We start from the raw sequence: 8201 nt of genomic DNA, 5'->3' as shown, positions 1-8201 counted from the left end.
CCTTGCTCCAGCTCCTCCAACTTAATGAACAAAGTACCTTAAGGAGGCACAAACATTTTGCACCATAATTTAATTAATTAAAATGAAAATTCCAATGCCACCTCCACTCTCCGCATCCTCCGATGGCTTTATACTTTTTGTCAATTAGCTGAAAACCGCAGCAAAACAAGTCAAGGCAACAAAGAGGGCAAAACAAACATCAACAGGCAGCCCATCGAGATGGCAAAAGTGCAGGGAATGAGAAGGGCCAATCCATTAATTTACTTGACCAACAGGCAGAAGAGCAAAGCAAACCATCCAGGAAAACATAACAATTAAATGTGTTTTCTTAGCCATGGATTCAACGAGGTGAAAAGGTGAGTGAGTTTACCTTCAAGTTCACTTGTTCGCATTTCCCTTTGTTACATGAAGCGTGAGGGCATTGAAAATATTAAGCTTAACATCAAAGCCGAAAAACGATCTTAAATGTTGGACAACTAACTGCTAGTGACATTGATATTGAAGAAGTACAGGAGGGAAAAAAATTCAAAATTATTATTTTTTGTTGCCCTATTATTGATATATACTTCTCAGCAACGCTTCTTCATCGAATTAAAATTTAATGCTGCACGAAAGAAGGGAAGTGTCCTTATATAATCTCTTTGCACTGTCCAATTAGTAACAAAAATATATAAAGTACATTAGGTACCCAAGACAAGGTTTAGTCTAATGGCTTAATAAAAACACGTTGAACATTTTACAACTTTAGCCAAGGATAAACTTTGTTGGAGAAACCAACATAGAAATTAAACAAAAATTTAGTTTGTTCTTGAAGGACCTGAACGACCGCTTTGTTGCCAAATATTTAGAACGGAAATTGCACTTGCAACAGGATGGCTTAGAATGTTCGTGGTGTGATAATTAAATTGCAAAAAAGGTAGAACTGGGCTAAAGTTTTGTAATCGAGTTGAAAATGCGATGCGACATGCGAAAATCTGTAAGAGCAAAAATTAAATACGACATTGAACGACATATTTAGTCTGAATAAGTAAAAAATTGTAAAATGTTTCGTAAAACATTTCGACATAAGTCGATTGATTTTGCAATCAAGCTGATGATACTTGATTTCAATCGCGTTATGATAACTCGTTAAAGCCAAATACATATTTGAGTTGATTGTTACACAGACTCAAGTTTGTTTTGTTATTACATCAGCAAATTGATTATACGCCCTGTCGGCCCTCTGACATTGTGCATTCAGTCTCCCACTTCGCTTCTTGTTTGTCTGACAATTTGACATTGCCCGCAGCAGCGAATGGAAAATGGAAAACTGGTAGTAAAGTGTCAGTTCAACAAATGTTTGCCATTAAATGCTGCGGGGTGCTTGCTCACTTTATTTAATTTGAACAACGAGCCAAACAAAATTGTAGAGCTCAAGGTTAGACTTTGAATTGCAAAAATAAAATTGTTTTTACTAACATAATGTTTAAAGAGTTTCTTTATTGCATTTATATATTTCTGCTCTTAGTAAATAAATTATTAATCCACCTATAAAAAATAAATTAATAAAGGAGTACAGCTGCAAAGAAACCCGTCAGCTCCTTGTCTTTTCCGAACTTTAAAAACGATTAATTAGCTTTTTCAACTCATACTCCTGACACGTTTTCGTGTCTCTCAAAATTTCATCCCTCCAAACATTAGACAGGTACGCAAAAATGGATTACATTGTTCCCTGTCTCCTAAAAATCTGAAATCCGCAGTTGATGTTTAACTTCTGTTCTACTAATTTAATTTTCTGGCTTCGTTTTATATCAGATGAGGGGAAGTCGAGTGCAGGGCTTCCTTTCTATTGTCAAGACAACGCTTATTATAAAGCGAAAAATGAGATAAAAAAAGCTTCCCCACAGAAGCTTTGTTTCATACTATAAGAGGTATGAGAGGCATTGCTTTCAGGGGTCCCCGACCAAACATTATTCTTAGAAAATATCTTAGAACTTTCTTTTTACTTAAAGGACGGCAGGACTTACTAGAAGACTAAAACACTATAAGACCAATAGATTAAGATTAAAATCTTATTATTCAATATCTTAATATTTTTAATTAATATATACATACTATCCCGGCAAGGCAGACAAAAAATTGAAACTGCGGAAGCGGATGAAAAGAAAAGCAAGATTCTAAAGATGAATAAGGTTAGAGAACAGCACACCTCATGCTAACCAAACAATCCAATTAATTTTATGTACTTACTTCATGTGTATTCCTTGGGTATTCCGAAGTGACATCGTGTAAACTTAAGCTAATTAATGCCCCTGCTCAAATACTCTTCGCCATGTGTGTGCGTGAGGAAATTAAAATTTCATAGAGAATTTTCGAAAATTATGCTAAAGCACTTAAGTAGGTGTTTAGGTCCTCAGAGGAAGGAGATAACTTGGAAAATTAATGCGGACGTTTCGTTGATGGTGTTGAGTATTATGTGAGCGTGTCAGGATAAAGTTTTGTCCATGTTTTCTGTGAGCCTGTGGTTGAGATACGCTGTTTCCTGTGGACCTGGGTATCGTTTTGCATATTAACTCAGACATTGTGTATCCCTTTACACCACCTTACAGCTAGCTTGCCTGGCTGGCTGGTTTTAAATTGTTGAGCTTATCCAATTATGTAGTCTCTAGTTAACTATTTAGGGTAGGCTGTAAGCTTTTTATATATGGCCATTTTTCAAAAATAATTCCTTTAAAAACGTTTTTGTTTCTAATAAAAAACAAAAGGAGAATACTAAATTCAATTAATTACTATATCCGTTTTAAAATGTTGTATTGCCTTTTAAGGTTTAAAAAGAAAGAAAACATATAAAAACATAAATGACAGGAAATTTAAGATTATGATTTAGCCCATCAGAAGTAAAAACCAAGTTCTTAATTTCATTTTACCTGAGTGCTCCCAGTTGGGAAGCCCCTGTGGTTGTGCCACATTTCCATAAGGGGAAAGGAGAACTGTGCTGTAATGTTGAGAATATGATTTAAATAACATTTAAATGAAGTCAAGAAACACCCTAAGAAGAAAACTTTTAAAACTATTAGCGGACCAATCCAAACTTTACAATTGCAACTCTTAATTTGTTGAAAACTGTTGCAGTCTTGTTATGGTCAGCTTCAACGCTTTTCAAACGCTGGCAATTAGTCGGAGAATTAAGATTTAAAGTGCACAAATCAATAAGCATTTAATATATAACCAGAAACATTCAAGCATACATTTACATAGCGTAACAGGAGCTTAAATCTTCTTTTTTAAATCTAACCAATCGAAAAACTTTATCAAAATAAGAAATGGTAAACTAAACGTAAAGGGTTGAATATTTCCCTTCAGTTAATATTTTGTTGGGAAGCGATTTATCATGGGTTCACATTAAAAATCCATTGTGATTCAGAACTAGACTTTTATTACTAGTTATTATACTCGCAAAAGGATACCACACATCCCATTCAAAATTTTTCCGGATTTGTTGAACGAAAATTTCATTGGCTCCATTCCAGATGGCAGAATTCAAAATTGGTGAAAAAATTCGCCGCCTTACTGTAAGCGCCAAGAAATTTCAAAAGTAAATTTAATATATGTTATAATTTAACAAAAGGAAATAGTTTTAAAATATTGCTTGTGATGACTGACGAACAATATAATAACTGTTTTGCAGATCGCTTTGAGTAATATTTGAATAATGCTTTTAAAAATATTTCCTCCAATTCCAGCTGTGCAATATTCATGCTCCAGTTGTCTCGCATATCTTCCATATTGCTGACATACCCATGCCAAATGACCATGTGCACAGTTTCACACTTTAGCTCGCCCTCAGATTCCCTGTTGGCAGACATCTGTCGGTCGTGAAATGGCTTTTGATGGTAGGGCACGCGGAAAATGTCAAGCTTAAGTTAACACTCCACCCAAACGGGAGTACATTTCGTGACGTCATTATTTGGCAGGGCGATCCAGCAAAGGTGTGGAAAGAAACTGAGCTTCTTGCAACATCTTTTCAACAGCTCCACTTGTGTCTGAAAGGAGCAAGAAAAATGGCTCAAGTTTAATAATGACGACGTTGCATTTATTTTGTTGGCATGTACAATTTTTTGTTGGTGATGTCAACAAATAAAAGGGTGATATTAAATCGTGTTCCCTGACACTCGATCTGAAATGCATGAAACGCCGCTGTCATTCATGTTTCTCATTTCTTTTGCAGCCATTTTTATTACTTGCCTTCCTCTATACTTTTCATAATTTATAAAAGACAACAAACAATCAGTTATGTTAAAGTTTTTTTGCAAATATCTAAGTTTAGATTATTAAACAGCACCAGAAAAATTATTTAACATATTTTTAAGTCATACCAATTAAATATTGAAAGTTATTTTTCGTACAAAATATAAATTTAAAAAAAAAATTTGTTTGGCCTTTTGAAGCGATTGAATATGCTCGCTTCAAATATTTTTTTTCTCACAAGGAAGTAAATTAGAATTTCGACGTGCTTGACTGGCGAATTTATGGCTTCAGCCGCACATAAGCCATGCATGAATTGGCGGGGTTTGTGGCTTATGATGTCCTTGCGACCACGTGGCGTATGCGCAACAAACGCGATTTCTTCGTTTAATGAAAACGTTTGCATAAACTAGGGGAACTTTCGCTGGTGGGCGCACCAAAATTAGCATTCACGGCCTGAATCCGCCCAGCTGCACTTCAATTTACATTCTTGGCGGCGTCTCGCAAGCACACAAAAAAATCCATTCGCTTGGCAAAACGTTTTTACTCTTGTTTTATATCTATCTAAATTATTAATACTTTTTTATTCTCGTTATTTATTATTTTGGACTGACTAAAATATTTGTAAATATTGTTTTTACATTAAGGGTTTTAAAAAAAATGTGGAATTTAAGTAATGCATCTGAGTTCTTTATTTGGTATTGTTACTTAAGTGGTCACGAAATGTAATAACAGTTTTAGCCATATTGTGCATTATTATTAGGAGCACGCTTTGGTAAGTGGAATTTTTTTTAATTTCTTATTCTTTTTTTTGTTTTAGAAAGGATCGCTCTCAATCAGCCAGATAAACTTCGTTACATTTCGACAAAACAGCAATTTCAACTTCATCACACGAATATTGGGAGGTTTCCTTAATCCACTCAGCAGATTTTCGTGCTGCATGTTTTAGCCATTACTCAATGACGTATACTTACAGGACCTAGATTCCTTGGACACGTTCCGTAATATATGGGCAGACATCCGGCTGCGGAATGGGCATTGACCATCTGCCGCACTGTCATTATTAACGATGCAATTGACATGCTCCACATGAAGGGTCTAGCGCCAAGGCAAGACGTATGGAACTGTGTTAAAGGAATAACTTGACTATTGATTCCTAAGCACTCAGAAAGCATTTGATCATTTCCATTAGACATGGGTTAAAATTAGAAAATTACTCTTTTGTAAAAACAACACCTTTTTGTTTACTAAAAAATGTTGTAGGTCTTTTTTTGACCCCACTTTTAATGTGAGGCGTTTATTGCCCGCGAAATCGGGCGTGTCCGCGACAACAATGGGAGTTGGACCAGACGGTTCCTATAGTGTGTATATAGTAATAACCACGGCACATAAATTGGTCGTTGGCTTCTGTGTGGGTTGATGGCCTGAGCTCGTAACAGCCGCAACTGAATGGGGGAAAAGAGGCATCAACTTTTCCTTTGCTGTCTGAGTTTTCTGTTCGTTTGCTCATCGTGACCCAGTTTCCATGACATGGTATCGATTTGCACCCAATCAATGACAACAAGTGCCAGGCTTGACCCATTCGTTTCCTCGAAATCCTGTTATGGTTATAACCATGTTTGCATTTCATTCAATTATCCCCTTTGTTGCCGGGAAACTAATCCCAGTTCCCAGTTAGTTGAGCTTAATGTAAGGTCAACTTACGAGTTCATTCCGTCTGAGCACTTCAAAATGAGAGAAAGCTTGGCCAGCTCATTAATTTTCCTCAACCGAAAATGAATAATGATGCCAGACTACTGGGTGTGCGATGAATACAAAAGTCTGCATCCAAACTAAAAAATACGAGGGTGGGGAAAGTGTCTGCGAAGCAATTTCACAGGATATTTTAGGGTCCCTGCTCCGGGCTTGATTATTTCCCATTTGGCAGCTGTTGCTTGTTGTTTGGCTAGTTTGCTGAAGCTTGCCGTAGTTTGTTGGTGTTTGCTCTGAGAAACTACAAGTAAAATATTTATATTTTTGTTTATTTTTTCAAAACTGGTGCAGCAGCTTCGCAAGCCTTCGTCCTGTCATCATCTAGGGTCTCGATTACAAAAGTTGAAAATTTCGTTGTTGCCTCTTGTATGCTTCATGCTTTATGCTTTTGCGCTCTGTTTGTTTATGCCTCTTGCTGTGTTTTATGTTTTTGCCACAGTTTTGTTTTGCTTTGCCTTTAGCAGAAAGTTTTTACGGTCAGCCTGGGTTGGTCAGACGCGCGTGCTTTAAATATTCGGGTTTGGTTTTGTTCCATCTACTCTCGGTTTTTTTCCATGTTAAAAATACATATTTATTTTTCCTCAAGTGCCTGAAAAGGAGAAGACACGTTTATTTTAAAAGTTCTTTATTTTAATTTGGGACAGAAATTTTTTAATGATTTATATCGCACATGGCCCCTGATAAAGATGGAATTTTCGTTAAATTAAAGTTCTAAAAAGGGAAAATTGTACTATTGGTAGGAGTACGCAATTAACTTTTTTTTTGCTTTTGTTTCTCATTTTATTACTGAAAATACGTTACATTGCGCTTCGGGCAATTGAATGCATGCTCCATGAATTTGGTCCATTAATTTAATTAACAACCCGGGGAAATTGAATGAAAAAATTTGTTGAAAAAATTGCAAACAAATGATTAAGTCAACAAATAAAACTGTTTAAATTAAACTACCCTATACATTAGCTCGTCCAAATATTCAAATTGGATATTGACTAGCAAATGTCCATATTGAAAGCCTTCTCAGGCTTGCACCTGTCCAACTCCCATTACACAGCACATTTACATTCCATTCACCTGCAGTTGAGTCAGCCACTGCTCTCAAATTGCAAATTCTTCCATCCGGCTACGTGCCCCAAATAGACCCAATATCCCGCCCAACTCAAAACCAAGACCGTTGCAACTCGAGTTGCTCTGTTGGCCTTTTAATCAAACTTTGCCAAGTGCCAGTAGCCAAGGTTTGAGGACCAGGACCAAGCAAAGGGTGGTTAAAAGTCTGGCAGGCTTCACTTTTGCTGTGACCGCAAACTTTATGCCACAAGTCGAAGCCCCTGGAGAAAGGTGCGCCATGGCTAAAAGGTGCATAGTAGGCTAAAAATGACAGCAGATTACCTGAAGGGAATATATACAGTTCGTTCAATTTATATTTACTAATAAAAGAAAATAATATTTAAATAACAAGAATTAAAACGCGTATTTTTGATGAAAATTGGTTATATTATTTTTGGGGTCCTTAAAAGCGTTGAATAAAAAATTCCCTTTTTTAAACTTATCAATCTAATTTGAGCTACGATTTTTTCAGAGGCGTTTTCGGTATTAAATTATCGGATTCTGCCATTTCAAGGCACTTTTTACTTTATTTTTACAGAGTCCGCGCTGTGTACTTATTAACTAAAATGTGTTGAAGCCCTAAATGGGCTTAACATTATCCGTACACAAAAGCGAAAAAATCATCTTGCTTTTGTTGAACATGCAATTTTAAAACACTTTTATGGTAAACCACAAAAGCGTTGTAAATTGAATTTATGGAGAATTTATTAATTTACCGCCTTTTTGATTATGAGGCGAAAAAAATATGCTTATGTTAAACTACATTAATTTGAAAAAAATCCACGTATGGAAATCAAGCAATTCTGTTCAAAACAACGCAGTTTTAAAGTTAGCCAAAACGAAACACATCCAGGCGTAAATTACCATCAAACCTCACAAGCTTCAAAGTAGCGAAGCTGTGAAATTTTACGCGCTTAACTTTTTGTGGTTGCAAAAACGAGACTCAAGTGGTTGTCAGTTGGGGCTGCCTGAAATGCGTAAATTTAACATCCATGTCCTTAAAGATGCCCAAACGCGCAAAAAATAACGAGGGAAAGGAAGAACGACAGTACAGGCATTTGTACTTCTCTTAACAAGTAACAAATTACGGACTTTATGAAGGCTGCACTTTACAACCAACA

The 8201-nt window shown here is 36.1% G+C and overlaps 1 long non-coding RNA gene across 1 annotated transcript in view; it reads right to left on the bottom strand.

Moving 5' to 3' along the window:
* Positions 1 to 3437: 3437 nt before the first annotated feature.
* Positions 3438 to 8201, bottom strand: part of LOC108147197 — a 33089-nt gene continuing 28325 nt past the window's right edge. Inside the window, exons 5-6 of the long non-coding RNA XR_001774519.2 lie at positions 5199 to 6565; positions 3438 to 4022 (exon numbers count right to left, since the gene is read on the bottom strand). This is a non-coding gene — a long non-coding RNA (uncharacterized LOC108147197). The remainder of the gene's footprint in view (positions 4023 to 5198; positions 6566 to 8201) is intronic.

The sequence above is a fragment of the Drosophila elegans genome, unplaced genomic scaffold (assembly GCF_018152505.1).
Source record: "Drosophila elegans isolate 14027-0461.03 unplaced genomic scaffold, ASM1815250v1 contig_476, whole genome shotgun sequence".
NCBI lineage: Eukaryota > Metazoa > Arthropoda > Insecta > Diptera > Drosophilidae > Drosophila > Drosophila elegans.
The sequence above is the reverse complement of the archived record's forward strand: the minus strand, read 5'-3'. Positions and strand labels throughout refer to the sequence as shown.